Source organism: Ovis aries, chromosome 4, assembly GCF_016772045.2.
Source record: "Ovis aries strain OAR_USU_Benz2616 breed Rambouillet chromosome 4, ARS-UI_Ramb_v3.0, whole genome shotgun sequence".
Classification (NCBI taxonomy): Eukaryota; Metazoa; Chordata; class Mammalia; order Artiodactyla; family Bovidae; genus Ovis; species Ovis aries.
In genome coordinates this window covers 41982760-41996623 of record NC_056057.1, presented here as the reverse complement: position 1 = coordinate 41996623, position 13864 = coordinate 41982760, and positions in this window count along the sequence as shown.

The window sequence follows — 13864 nt, the reverse complement described above, 5'->3', positions numbered from 1 at the left end:
CACAAAGAAAAATGAAATAAATAAATAAATAGGTTTTTTTTTTTTTTTAAGAATTGCTTGACATTGGAGAGAATTCTGAGATCCAAGGGGAAAGAGTTTAGTTTGATCTTAAAACTAAACTTTAAGATTGCTTAATTGGGAAATAGGAAATTCTTATATATGAAGGAGACTCATTGTTCATGCTTCTGATAGAACAGAGGAACAGGATACAATCAAACTATTGATTTATAATTGTTTATTCCCTTAAAGTATTGATGAATCTCTGCATTCAAAGATATTATTGTGCACCCACTATGTTCTATATGTCAAGAGGCAACTTGTTGGAAAAGACTCTGTTGCTGGGAGAAAGTGAAGGCAGGAGAAGGGGATGACAGAGGATGAGATGGTTAGATGGTATCACTGACTCAATGGACATGAGCTTGAGCAAACTCCAGGAGATGGTGAAGGACAGGGAAGCCTGGCATGCTGCAGTCCATGCAGCTGCTAAGAGTTGGACACAACTGAGCAACTAAAACACAACAAATTTTATAGAACAGTGATCAGAATAAGGCCACGATCACATTGTTCCAGAGGCTTATAATTTAGTGGAAAATTATAATTAATAACACAACACAGCATTTATTAATTTTCAAATGAGTGTCACTTGACAGGAAATTCTCTAGGAATTCATCAGAAGAAACAATCTCTGAATAGAGAGACTCATAAATTCTCTCTGCTTCCTGGTGGTATTTTGTCCAGCTTCATGGGAAAATGAACGTTCAACTTAATGTAATTCTTCCCCAAGGAGAAGCAGCAGCTGTTTATATAGAATTTCTTTTGGCTTTACTATTACCATTAGCAACGGTTATTTTTGATCTGTAACATGGCTGGTAGCAGCAACAAACAAATGAAGACATTAGTAATATTCTCTAAGCATATTTCATTTACATCTTTAAAAAACATACCTTTTAAGCCACAATGCAAAATTACTAGAAGTTTCTATCGTTGCTGCTCAGTCATGAAGTCATGTCCCACTCTTTGTGACCCCATGGACTGTGGCATGCCAGGCTCTTCTGTCCTTTACTATCCCCCTGAGTTTGCTCAAATTCATGTCCATTGAGTCAAAGATGCTATTTAACCATCTCATCCTCTGCTGCCCCCTTCTCCTTTTGCTTTCAATCTTTCCCAGCATCAGGGTCTTTACCAATGAATCAGCTCTTTGCATCAGATGGCCAAAGTATTGCAGCTTGAGCATCAGTCCTTCAATGAACATTCAGAGTTGATTTCCTTTAAGGTTGACTGGGTTGATCTCTTTGAAGTCCAAGGGACTCTCAAGAGTCTTCTCCAGCACCACAGTATGAAAGCATTGGCTTTCAGCCTGCTTTGGATGCTTACGTTATGGTCCAACTCTCACATCCACACATGACTACTGGAAAAAACATAGCTTTGACTATATGGGCCTTTGTCAGCAAAGTGATGTCACTGCTTTTTAATACACTGTCTAGTTTTGTCATAGCTTTCCTTCCAAGAAGCAAGTATTTTTTGATTTTATGGCTGAAGTCACCATCTATAAATATTTTTGGAGACCAAGAAAATAAAATCTGTCACTACTTGGAATTTTTTCCAGTTGCCCTGAAGTGATGGGACTGGATGCTGTGATCCTAGTTTTTTGAATGTTGAGTTTTAAGCCAGCCTAAAACGCTCCTCTTTCACCCTCATAAAGAGGCTTTTCAGTTCCTCTTCACTTTCTGTCATTAGAGTAGTATCATCTGCATATCTGAGGTAGTTGATATTTCTCCTAGGAGTCTTGATTTGAGCTTGTGATTCATCTAGCCTGGCATTTTGCATGATGTACTCTGTACAGAAGTTAAATAAGCAAGGTGACAATATATAGCCTTGTTGTACTCCTTTCCCAATTTTTAATCAGTCTGGTTCCATGTCTGGCTCTAAGTGTTGCTTCTTGACCCACATACAGGTTTTTCAGGAGGCAGGTAAGGTGGTCTGGTATTCCCCTATCTAAGATTTTTCCACAGTTTGTTGTGATCCACACAACATTAAAGGCTTTAGTGTAGTCAAAGAAACAGAAATAGATGTTTTTCTTGAACTCCTTACTTTTGGCATGACCCAACAAATGTCAATTTGATCTCTGATTCCTCTGCCTTTTTTCTAAATCCAGCTTGTATATCTGGAAGTTCCCGGTTCATGTACTGCTGAAACCATACTTGAAGAATTTTAAGCATAACCTTGGTAGACTGTGAAATGAGCACAATTTTTCATACCAAATGTACAAAGTTTGAACATCCTTTGGCATTGCTCTTCTTTGGGACTGGAATGAAAACTGAACTTTTCCAGTGCTGTGGCCACTGCTGAGTTTTCCAAGTTTGTAGCATGTATAGTGCAGCAATTTAACAGCTTCATCTTTTAGGATTTTAAATAGCTCAGCTGGAATTCTGTCACTTCCACTAGCTCTGTTTGTAGTAATGGTTCTAAGTCCCACTTGACTTCATGTCCCAGGATCTCTAGCTCTAGGTAAGTGATGACACCATCGTGGTTATCTAGATCCTAAAGACCTTTATTATACAGTTCTTCTGTGTATTTTTTGCCATCTCTTCTTAATCTCTTTCTCCTTTATCATTCCCATCCATGCATGATGTGTTTCTTTGATATCTCCAAGTTACTTGAAGAGATCTCTAGTCTTACCCATTCTACTGTTTTCCTATATTTCTTTGCATTGTTCATTTAAGAAGGTCTTCTTATCTCCTTGCTATACTCTGGATCTCTACATTCAGTGGGGTGTATCTTTCCCTTTCTCCTTTGCCTTTCACTTCTCTTCTTTCTTCAGCTCTTTGTCTGAGAGCCTCCTCAGATAAATACTTTACCTTCTTGCATTTCTTTTCCTTTGGGATGGTTTTGGTCACTGACTCCTGTACAAAGTTACAAACCTCCATCCATAGTTCTTCAGGCACTCTGTCTATCAGATCTGATCCCTTGAATCTGTTTGTCACTTCCACTGCATAATCATAAAGGATTTGATTTAGGTCATACTTTAATGGCCTAGTGGTTTTCCTTTCTTTATTCAATTTAAGTCTGATTTTTGTAATAAAGAGGTCATGATTTGAGCCAAGTCAGCTCCAGGTCTTGTTTTTACTGACTATGTAGAACTTCTCTCTTTAGCTACAAAGAACTTAGTCTGATTTCAGTATTGAGCATTTGGTGCTGTCCATGTATAGAGTTGTCTCTTGGGTTGTGGGGAGAGGGTGTTTGCTATGACCAGCATGTTCTTTTCACAAAACTGTTAGCCTCTGCCCTGCTTCATTTGTACTCCAAGGCCAAACTTGCCTGTTACTCCAGGTATCTCTGGACTTCCTACTACTTCATTTTAATCCCCAGTGATAAAAAGGACATCTTTTTTGGTGTTAATTCTAGAAGGTGTTGTAGGTCTTCACAGAAACAGTTTACTTCAGTTTCTTTGGCATCAGTGGTTTGGGCATAGACTTGGATTACTGTGATGTTGAATGGTTTGCCTTGGAAACAAACTTAGATCATTCGGTCATTTTTGAGGTTGCACTCAAGTACTGCATTTCAGACTCTTGTTGACTGTGAGAGGTATTCCAATTCTTCTAAGTGATTTTTTGCCCCCACAGTAGTGACATAATGGTCATCTGAATTAAATTCACCTATTCTCATTCACTTTAGTTCTTTGATTTCCTAAGATGTTGATATACACTCTTGCCATCTCCAGCTTAATCATGTCCAATTTATCTTGATTCATGGACTTTATATTTCAGGTTCCTTGGCAATATTGTTCTTACAGTATCAGATTTACCTTTCACTACCAGACACCTCCACAACCGAGTGTGGATTACACTGTGGCCCAGCCACTTCATTCTTTACTGGAGCTACTAGTAATTGCCCTCTGCTCTTTCACAGTAGCATATTGGACACCTTCTAACCTGGGGTACTCATCTTGCAGCATCATATTTCTTTGCCTTTTCATACTGTCTATGAGCTTCTCCAGGCAATACAGGAGTGGGTTGCCATTCCCTCCTCCAGTGGGCCACGTTTTGTCTGAACTCTTCACTATGACCTGTCTGTCTTGGGTGGGCCTGCATGGCTCATAGCTTCATTGAGTTAGACAAGCCCCTGCAGCACAACAAGGCTGCAATCCATGAAGGTGGAAGTTTCTATTACTCCTCTGTGTAAATGTGAAAAATTTTCTTAAAAAGGAAACTCTGACATCTCCTAAGAAATATAGAACAACATTAATCCTATTGATAAACTAAAACAAGTGAAAGTGTATCTAGGACGTAGGTTTTTGGTGATAGAAAAAAGTAATTGCTTTGATAATATATCTTGATCATTCTCTTACATTGCAGTTGTACAAACACCTTTAAAAGTTTTATTAAGCCACCAAAACAGTCCACCTAATTGTCCTTCCTAAGGGAAACCATAATAGAAAAGCACATATCATGCTGTTTGTAAAGCAGCTATGAAAGAACTGCAAAAGAAAGTTTGTGAATTCATAGAATGATCAATGGGAAGTTAGATGATCATGACAATTTTCATTAACTCCATGAAATTATTCAAAGGCATACACTGAGCTACCTCACATAATGTAGAGTTGTAAGTATCTTTTCTAATTTTTATGTACCCTATCTAAATAATGCTGCTTAGCAATTCTAAAGAATATCTAAGTATTGCTTAGTAATTCGAGAAAAATGACACTAGTGTTGAGACTTTCCTCAGGATATTTTCAAGCTCCTTGCAGATTAGGCTTCTGAACAAGTTACTTATTTTCTCTAGCTTTTTCCTATGAATTTAGGAATGAAATACTCAGCGTGGTAAAAGGAGGAAGGGGATCTGGAAATCTGATTTAGTTGTATGGTCTGGAAAGATTTTCAAAGATGGGGAAGGGAAACAACTGAGTGACTGAACGAACTGAAAAGAAGATGGAGAGTCACTGGTCACATACACTTTTTGTTCTTAAGGCTTGTTTGGTGCTCATTGGTATTTGGGAGGATTTCTAATGCCATCTGGTAAGTGCAGCTAGTTCACTCACAGAGCCATGGCTCAAAAATGTTATTGGGTGACTTTTGTCCTCGGAGTATGCCCAGCCCTCCTTTTAATGGCTCTTGTCACCTTGATAGCACACTAATCTCTCAATGGCCTATTTGGTACCCAGGAACATGTTTTCTTACATGGCTCATTGAATTAATTTGTCCAGTAAATTTTCATAGAAAGCTTTCAAGAGTGAAAGCCTCTGTGCTAAATGAGGGTAAACTCATTAATGCTGGCAAAAAAACTGAGCCAAACCTCCTTCCCTATAAATAGGGAATTTATATTAGAAAGTGACAAACCCCTATTTGATATCAAGGTTATATTATCTCTTTGATCCTGCAGATTTATTAACACTGTAACTGCCATACTGTCATGAAATAAGTCTGATCAATTTCTTCTGACTCGTGGACTGGCGTGAATACAAAACCAACATACAATTCATAACTATTTTTTCCTGATGACTCCAGACCTGATCTTTGTGACTTTAATCTAATCTCTGACCTAGCTTCCAGTTCCCAGTATTTACATATCTGTTTATTTTATATGTTTCCTCCATGTTTCCCTTTCTTTTCATGAAGGCCTTTTGGACTGAAGATCTAAAAGTCATTGCTGTTCAAGTAGCAAAATCTCATAAACACTGAAGCTGGGGGATGGTCATACAGGGTCATTATACCTTTATACCTTTATTTTCCACTTCTGAAAAGTTCAAGAGAAGGTCAAAAGACAAAGCCACTTTCCTATATTGTGCATGGGAATCAGATGGGTATGAAATTGTTTAATTTTACAGGAAGAGAGAAGTTTAGAGAAAGACTCACAGGCCTAACTGTACATCAGAAGGAAAAAACAAAACAAAGGTTCTCTGCTTTAAGAAGTTTGTGTGCAATTAAGTTTTTATATGGAAGACTATCAATCTCTAGTGATTTCTGTTTCCTTGAGGGGGTGATACCATGTAAGTCTTGATCAACAGACCTTGAAATCTTACTGATAAATTCACCAATTCCTAGGCTGTGATCATTATTGTTAACTTAAATTTAAAATCCCACAGGTCTGGGTATCTTTTTTTAACATATCTCTAACATTAGGTGCCAGGTGTTTCCTCTAGATCTGGGTAGGGCTTATCTGCTTCCCTTGTTTCTGTTATTTGGTATTAGTTATTTTTGTTGGTGATGGACAGGGATGCCTGGCATGCTGCAGTCCATGGGGTCACAAAGAGTCAGACATGAATGAGTGACTGAACTGAACTGTTTCCTTCCACGAGGTTGTTTAGAGACATTGCAGTATAGAGTCCTTGAGCTGGAAGCTCAAAATAGTGTCCCAGGGACAAGGAAGGAAGCTCTAAGAGAAAAGTGTGGTAGGAAAGGAAAGGAAAAGAAAAAAAGAAAGAAACAAGCAGAGTGTATGGCTATAACAGATGAGGCTAAGAAAAAAATAGACAACAGTCTTACAACTTGTTTAATTATAATCTTAATGTAGAAGGAAAAAAAAAATAGGGAAATATTCCAGTTTGTATTCTTGGGTGAATACAACTTTTAATAACTTTTAATACTTTTTTTAAGGATATGACTATTTCCACAGCTTAATATTTAATGAATATATTAAATATATCCTTTATATTTAAATTATATATACTAAAAATATCATTTAATGGGAAAAAAAAACTATGGACAGTGTCATTCACTATGCTTCTTTGATGTAAATTTTGATAGATGTGATCAAATATATGTACCATCAAAATGCAGTCAGGATTATATTAGCTGCTATAAAAGCCAAATTCCTCAGGTCCTATAAGTTATCATCTTTCTGCTGTTTTACAATTGATGAAATTAACGATTAGAGAGGGTAAGTGGCCTATACTCAGACATCTTCAAGTGGGAGAGTCACATTCCCATTATAAACATGCCCAAACCTCCTGATTCAGAACTGTTTCATTGTCAACGGCTCCCATTACATGGAAAGCATTTTTGGTTCTTTTGACAATACAATAACATTTAAGAGTATATATTCTGTTCCCACCCGCACCCTCCCCCACCAGCTTTTCAAAAGTCTCCTACAGAAGATGTCAATAAATCTCAACAGAGTTGGCATTTAATTTTCCAAAAGTGTTGAATGCTTGAATCTTATATTTTATCTAAATCTCATTGCAAGTGGTTACACAATGTTTTTTGTCTAAAAAACTACATTATTTCTTAAGAACTCTCTAGACTTAGAACCAGGACATTTCCAAAAAAAAAAAAACTTTTTTTTTTTTTTAAAATAGATGCTGTATTTTAGGGATGAAGGCTAACTTCTTTGAAGTCTAACTGAAACTATGTTAAGGAATCATGTAACTAGGAAACAGTCATTAAATGTTGTTTGTTATGCATAAATGCCAATTCACAACTCAGAGGAAACTGATTTATTTGCCATCAAGTAACTTTATAGACATAACACAAGTTGTATGTCTATGCCTAAACCAGTAACGCTGAAGAACCTGAAGTTGAATGGTTCTATGAAGACCTATAAGACCTTTTAGAACTAACACCCAAAAAAGATGTCCTTTTCATTATAGGGGATTGGAATGCAAAAGAACGAAGTCAAGAAACACCTGGAGTACCAGGCAAATTTGGCCTTGGAATGCAGAATGAAGCAGGGAAAAGACTAATAGAGTTTTGCCAAGAAAATGCACTGGTCATAGCAAACACCCTCTTCAACAACACAAGAGATGACTCTACACATGGACATCACCAGATGGTCAACACTGAAATCAGATTGATTATATTCTTTGCAGCCAAAGATGGAGAAGCTCTATACAGTCAACAAAAGCAAGACCAGGAGCTGACTGTGGCTCAGATCATGAACTCCTTATTAGCAAATTCAGACTCAAATTGAAGAAAGTAGGGAAAACCGCTAGACCATTCAGGTATGACCTAAATCAAATCCCTTATGATTATACAGTGGAAGTGAGAAATAGATTTAAGGGACTAGATCTGATAGTTAAGAGTGCCTGAAGAACTATGGAATGAGGTTCGTGACATTGTACAGGAGACAAGGATCAAGACCATCCGCATGGAAAAGAAATACAAAAAAGCAAAATGGCTGTCTGGGGAGGCCTTACAAATGGCTGTGACAAGAAGAGAGGCAAAAAGCAAAGGAGAAAAGGAAAGATATAAGCATCTGAATGCAGAGTTCCAGAGAACAGCAAGAAGAGATAAGAAAGCCTTCTTCAGCAATCAATGCAAAGAAATAGAGGAAAAGAACACAATGGGAAAGACTAGAGATCTCTTCAAGAAAATTAGAGATACCAAGGGAACATTTCATGCAAAGATGGGCTTGATAAAGGACAGAAATGGTCTGGAACTAAGAGAAGCAGAAGATATTAAGAAGAGGTGGCAAGAATACACAGAAGAACTCTACAAAAAAGATCTTCATGACCCAGATAATCATGATGATGTGATCACTCATCTAGAGCCAGACATCCTGGAATGTGAAGTCAAGTGGGTCTTAGAAAGCCTCACTACAAACAAAGCTAGTGGAGGTGACGGAATTCCAATTGAGCTCATTCAAATCCTGAAAGATGATGCTGTGAAAGTGCTGCACTCAATATGCCAGCAAATTTGGAAAACTCAGCAGTGGCCACAGGACTGGAAAAGGTCAGTTTTCATTCCAATGCCAAAGAAAGGCAATGCCAAAGAATGCTCAAACTACCGCACAATTGCACTCATCTCACATGCTAGTAAAGTAATGCTCAAAATTCTCCAAGCCAGGCTTCAGCAATACGGGAACTGTGAACTTCCTGATGTTCAAGCTGGTTTTAGAAAAGGCAGAGGAACCAGAGATCAAATTGCCAACATCCGCTGGATCATGGAAAAGCAAGAGAGTTCCAGAAAAAACATCTATTTCTGCCTTATTGACTATGCCAAAGCCTTTGACTGTGTGGATCATAATAAACTGTGGAAAATTCTGAAAGAGACGGGAATACCAGACCACCTGACCTGCCTCTTGAGAAATCTGTATGCAGTTCAGGAAACAGCAGTTAGAACTGGACATGGAACAACAGACTGGTTCCAAATAGGAAAAGGAGTACGTCAAGGCTGGATATTGTCACCCTGCTTATTTAACTTCTATACAGAGTACATCTTGAGAAACGCTGGGCTGGAAGAAGCACAAGCTGGAATCAAGATTGCTGGGAGAAATATCAATCACCTCAGATAAGCAGATGACACCACCCTTATGGCAGAAAGTGAAGAGGAACTCAAAAGCCTCTTGATGAAAGTGAAAAGGAGAGTGAAAAAGTTGGCTTAAAGCTCAACATTCAGAAAATGAAGATCATGGCATCTGGTCCCATCACTTCATGGGAAATAGATGGGGAAACAGTGGAAACAGTGTCAGACTTTATTTTTTTGGGATCCCAAATCACTGCAGATGGTGACTGCAGCCATGAAATTAAATATGCTTACTCCTTGGAGGAAAAGTTATGACCAACCTAGATAGCATATTCAAAAGCAGAGACATTACTTTGCCGACTAAGGTCTGTCTAGTCAAGGCTATGGTTTTTCCTCTTGTTATGTATGGATGTCAGAGTTGGACTGTGAAGAAACCTGAGCACTGAAGAACTGATGTTTTTGAACTGTGGTGTTGGAGAAGACTCTTGAGAGTCCCTTGGACTGCAAGGAGATCCAACCAATCCATTCTGAGGTTCAGCCCTGGGATTTCTTTGGAAGGAATGATGCTAAAGCTGAAACTCCAGTGCTTCAGCCACCCCATGCGAAGAGTTGACTCATTGGAAAAGACTCTGATGCAGGGAGGGATTGGGGGCAGGAGGAGAAGGGAACGACAGAGGATGAGATGGGTGGATGGCATCACGGACTCGATGGACGTGAGTCTGAGTGAACTCCGGGAGTTGGTGATGGACAGGGAGGCCTGGCATACTGCGATTCATGGGGTCGCAGAGTCAGACAGGACTGAGCTACTGTACTGAACACAAGTTGTAAACAAATTCTTAAAATATTTTTAAATACTTATATCTCTTTTGAAATGCATTTTAATAGGTGATAAATGAATTCAGGGATCTATCTAGACTTTATTTTTAAAACCAAACTGTACACAGGCTGATCATTTGAAGTAGCATCTGATTGTTAAGGGAGAAGACCAAGAGAAGGGAAAGGCTATCCACTGTAGAATTCTGGCACAGAGCATTCCTTGGGCTATATAGTCCATGGGGTCATAAAGAATTGTACACGATTGAGCGACTTTCACTTAAAGAGCTCACTGAAAGTTTCTCACTCAAAAATCTAGAAAGACCTATTTGCTGATGGCATGAGCCTAAGCAAAAATCCTACGAATAAGATGAGCTCAGTATTCCAGGCAAAACACCTATATGTACACTGCATTGGGTGATGAAGCTTGAGGCTAAAATCAAAGAAGTTTTCAGAGTGGGATGAGAGAATGTCATGAACACAGATTGGAAATGAGCAAATAGGACTGAGGTTCACAGACTGTATAGCTGAGCAGCAGAGTTCAGATGCCAGCAATGTAGACTAATTTCTCACATATTCTAAATTTAAATCTATGCTAGTAATTAGATACAGTGACTTAGCAAAATTCTTTTGCTTTCTACTGGACTTTTTTTTTTAATTCCATTGGAATAATAACCTATGTCTTCAATGAAGGCCTCAGACCCTCTAACAACCCTCAACCTCCACCCACACACAAATCAGATTATTTTAAACTGTCAGTGCAGGAGATGCAAAGACATGGATTTGATCCCTGGGTCGCGAAGATCCCCTGGAGTAGGAAATGGCAACCCACTCCAGTATTCTCACCTGGGAAATCCTATGGACAGAGGAGCCTGGCAGACTACAGTCCACAGGTCACAAAGAGTCAGACATGACTGAACAAGGTACTTAAAAGGAAAGAAATTACATTATTGCATGTTCAGCATTTTCTCAGCAGCTGCTTGCTGGCAGGTTTGTGACACTTACACCTGGCAAACCACATAAAGTTTTTAATTTCTGGTGTCTTCAGTCACTGAAAAATCCAGGATAGGTCCCCACTGGGTGTGTCGCCACTCTCTGCGCTAGCTGTTGAAATACTGAGTGTTAAGGGACCAGACCTGAGCCATGACAGGCTCAACAAGCTATGCTAGGCCTAAGATTCAGATTCTTGTAAAACCTGAGTCATGATTCTGGGAATCCACACCCTGGGAAAGTCCCCGCTGGCCCAAACCTGAGCCAGTCCGGATAGGGATGCGGGATTTGAAAATCGCGCGCACGCATGCACCCGTCGGGCTCAGCCAATCATTACCCACCAGCTGTACTAAGAACCGCCTGTATAAAAGCAGCTGTGATTCAGAGCTCCGGGCTCTCATCAAGACTCCACTGTGCTGGATGAGACGGGAGCCCTAGCTCGAGCTAGCAATAAAACCCCTTTATGCTTTTGCATTGCTGTGGACATCTTATTCTCTCAGTTTTGGGGACTCGGACTTTGGGCATAACACTGAGGAGAACATTAAAGAAAAACTATTCTCAAGTTCCAGAGTCATGATGAGTCTCAGAACAAAAAGCCACCCAAGGATAGGTTGCAGGGGATCTGGGGTTTAAAAACATACTATTGATTTACATCAGATGCACAGCTGAATGAGCTAGTGTGGAAAGGATACATTAACAAAACTGGTAGGATCACAAAACAAAAGCTTCCCCAGTCCCATGGCACCTGTGGGTGGTTCCTTTTAGTTTCCATTACTCAAACAGTGACCCAGTTAGTCTTCTATGCTTTGGTTTTATGTTTTATCTCTTTGAACTAACAGCCATGTAGTAAATCTACAGCTGTTCCTTAAAATTTCCCATTTGATTCTGTGTACTTTCAAATATAATTTGACCTGGCCTCCATTCAGGCAGAATGATTACTGCTGCATTATGCCATTTTAACAGCATAAACAAGTGTGGAGAGTGGTGTGCTTTGATTACTGTGTGTAATTTAGTCAATCTACCCATTGTGCTTGAAAAAGCAATAATAAAGAGCATAATTCCTAGGTAAAAAGTAAAATAAAAAATCATCAGAAATTATTGAAATAAAGAACAGAAAGCTGTTACCAGTGTCATCTAGGTAACACATACAAATGAAAAGGCAAAAGTTAAAACTGAAGTTAGCTCACATCTTTCAGGAATTTATTACTAAAGCACCAAAATTTGATATTAATTATCAGAAAACATACTTTTATAATATATGAGATGACAAATGAAAGCAAACAGGTTTTCATTATTGTTTTAATAAAAGAGACTATTGTGATATGCAATTACTAAACAGTTAATTTGAAAAAGAGTCAGACACGATTGAGCGACAGAACTGAATTGAACTGAATTTGAACTTTACCTCACACAAAAATATAAAAACATCCTTTTATATAATATTGTTATTAAATCTTTAGGCTTTATGACAAAACTGTTTCTCCTTCTCATACACTTGCAATTATGACTGATTTCTGGCTACATGCTGAGTCACCAGCTGAATCACGGACAGAATCAGTGATATAATCTGAACTCAGTAATAAGATGCATGGACTTGATACGGCTATCTCTTATCTTCCTCTAGTAGTAAATTGTTATAAGCTATTGACTAAAATAAAAATGCTGTTTACATGTACCTAGGTGATACCAGAAAATGAGGTGGCAAAGAATAATCAGGTGATATGCTTAGAGTTTGTTGGCTAAAAATATACACAACATGAAAGTTGCAAGTTAAGTTTTATTTGGGGCAAAATGAGGACTGCAACCCAGAAGACAGCACCTCAGATAGCTCTGATACACTCCTCCAAAGAAGCAGTGGGGAAAGGTCAATATATAAGATTTTGGTGAAGGGGGAGTTCAATGCAATCAAGCACTCATTTTACAAAAGGTCTTCTGTTAGTTACAAGAAGCTGATGTCACCAGGAAGGGATTTAGTGCTTTTCTAGATAAAAGGAGATGCAAGGATTGGGATCATGAAATCAGTTCCTGAAAAGATAAAACTATCTAAAGACCTATTCCACCAGTTTCCCTGGAGCACAGAGTGTCTCACTCTCAAACCTGAATTTCCTTATGGGAGTGTCAGAGCAGCTGCAGCACAGGGAATAGCAAATGTCCTTGTTGTTCAGCTGCTGGCAAATGCTATGGGCAAGTGTCCAATGTAGTTGATGGGCAAGTGCCAGTTTGTAGTTGACAAGTTCTAAGCTAAAACAAACACACAAACAAACAGAAATTTGGCAATTGAAGACCAATATACGAATAAGAAAATAAAAGCTCATGGAGAGTTCAGTTCAGTTCAGTCGCTCAGTCGTGTCCGACTCTGCGACCCCATGAATTGCAGCACCAGGCTTCCCTGTCCATCACCACCTCCCAGAGTTCACTCAGACTCATGTCCATCGAGTCAGTGATGCCATCCAGCCACCTCATCCTCTGCGGTCCCCTTCTCCTCCTGCCCCCAATCCCTCCCTGCATCAGAGTCTTTTCCAGTGAGTCAGCTCTTCCCATGAGATAGCCAAAGCACTGGAGTTTCAGCTTTAGCATCATTCCTTCCAAAGAAATCCCAGGGCAAATCTCCTTCAGAATGGATTGGTTGGATCTCCTTGCAGTCCAAGGGACTCTCAAGAGTCTTCTCCAACACCACAGTTCAAAAGCATCCATTCTTCGGCGCTCAGGCTTCACGGTCCAACTCTTACATCCATACATGACCACTGGAAAAACCATAATCTTGACTAGACAGAACTTAGTTGGCAAAATAATGTCTATGCTTTTGAATATGCTGTCTAGGTTGGTCATAACTTTTCTTCCAAGGAGTAAGCGTCCTTACTTCATGGCTGCAGTCACCATCT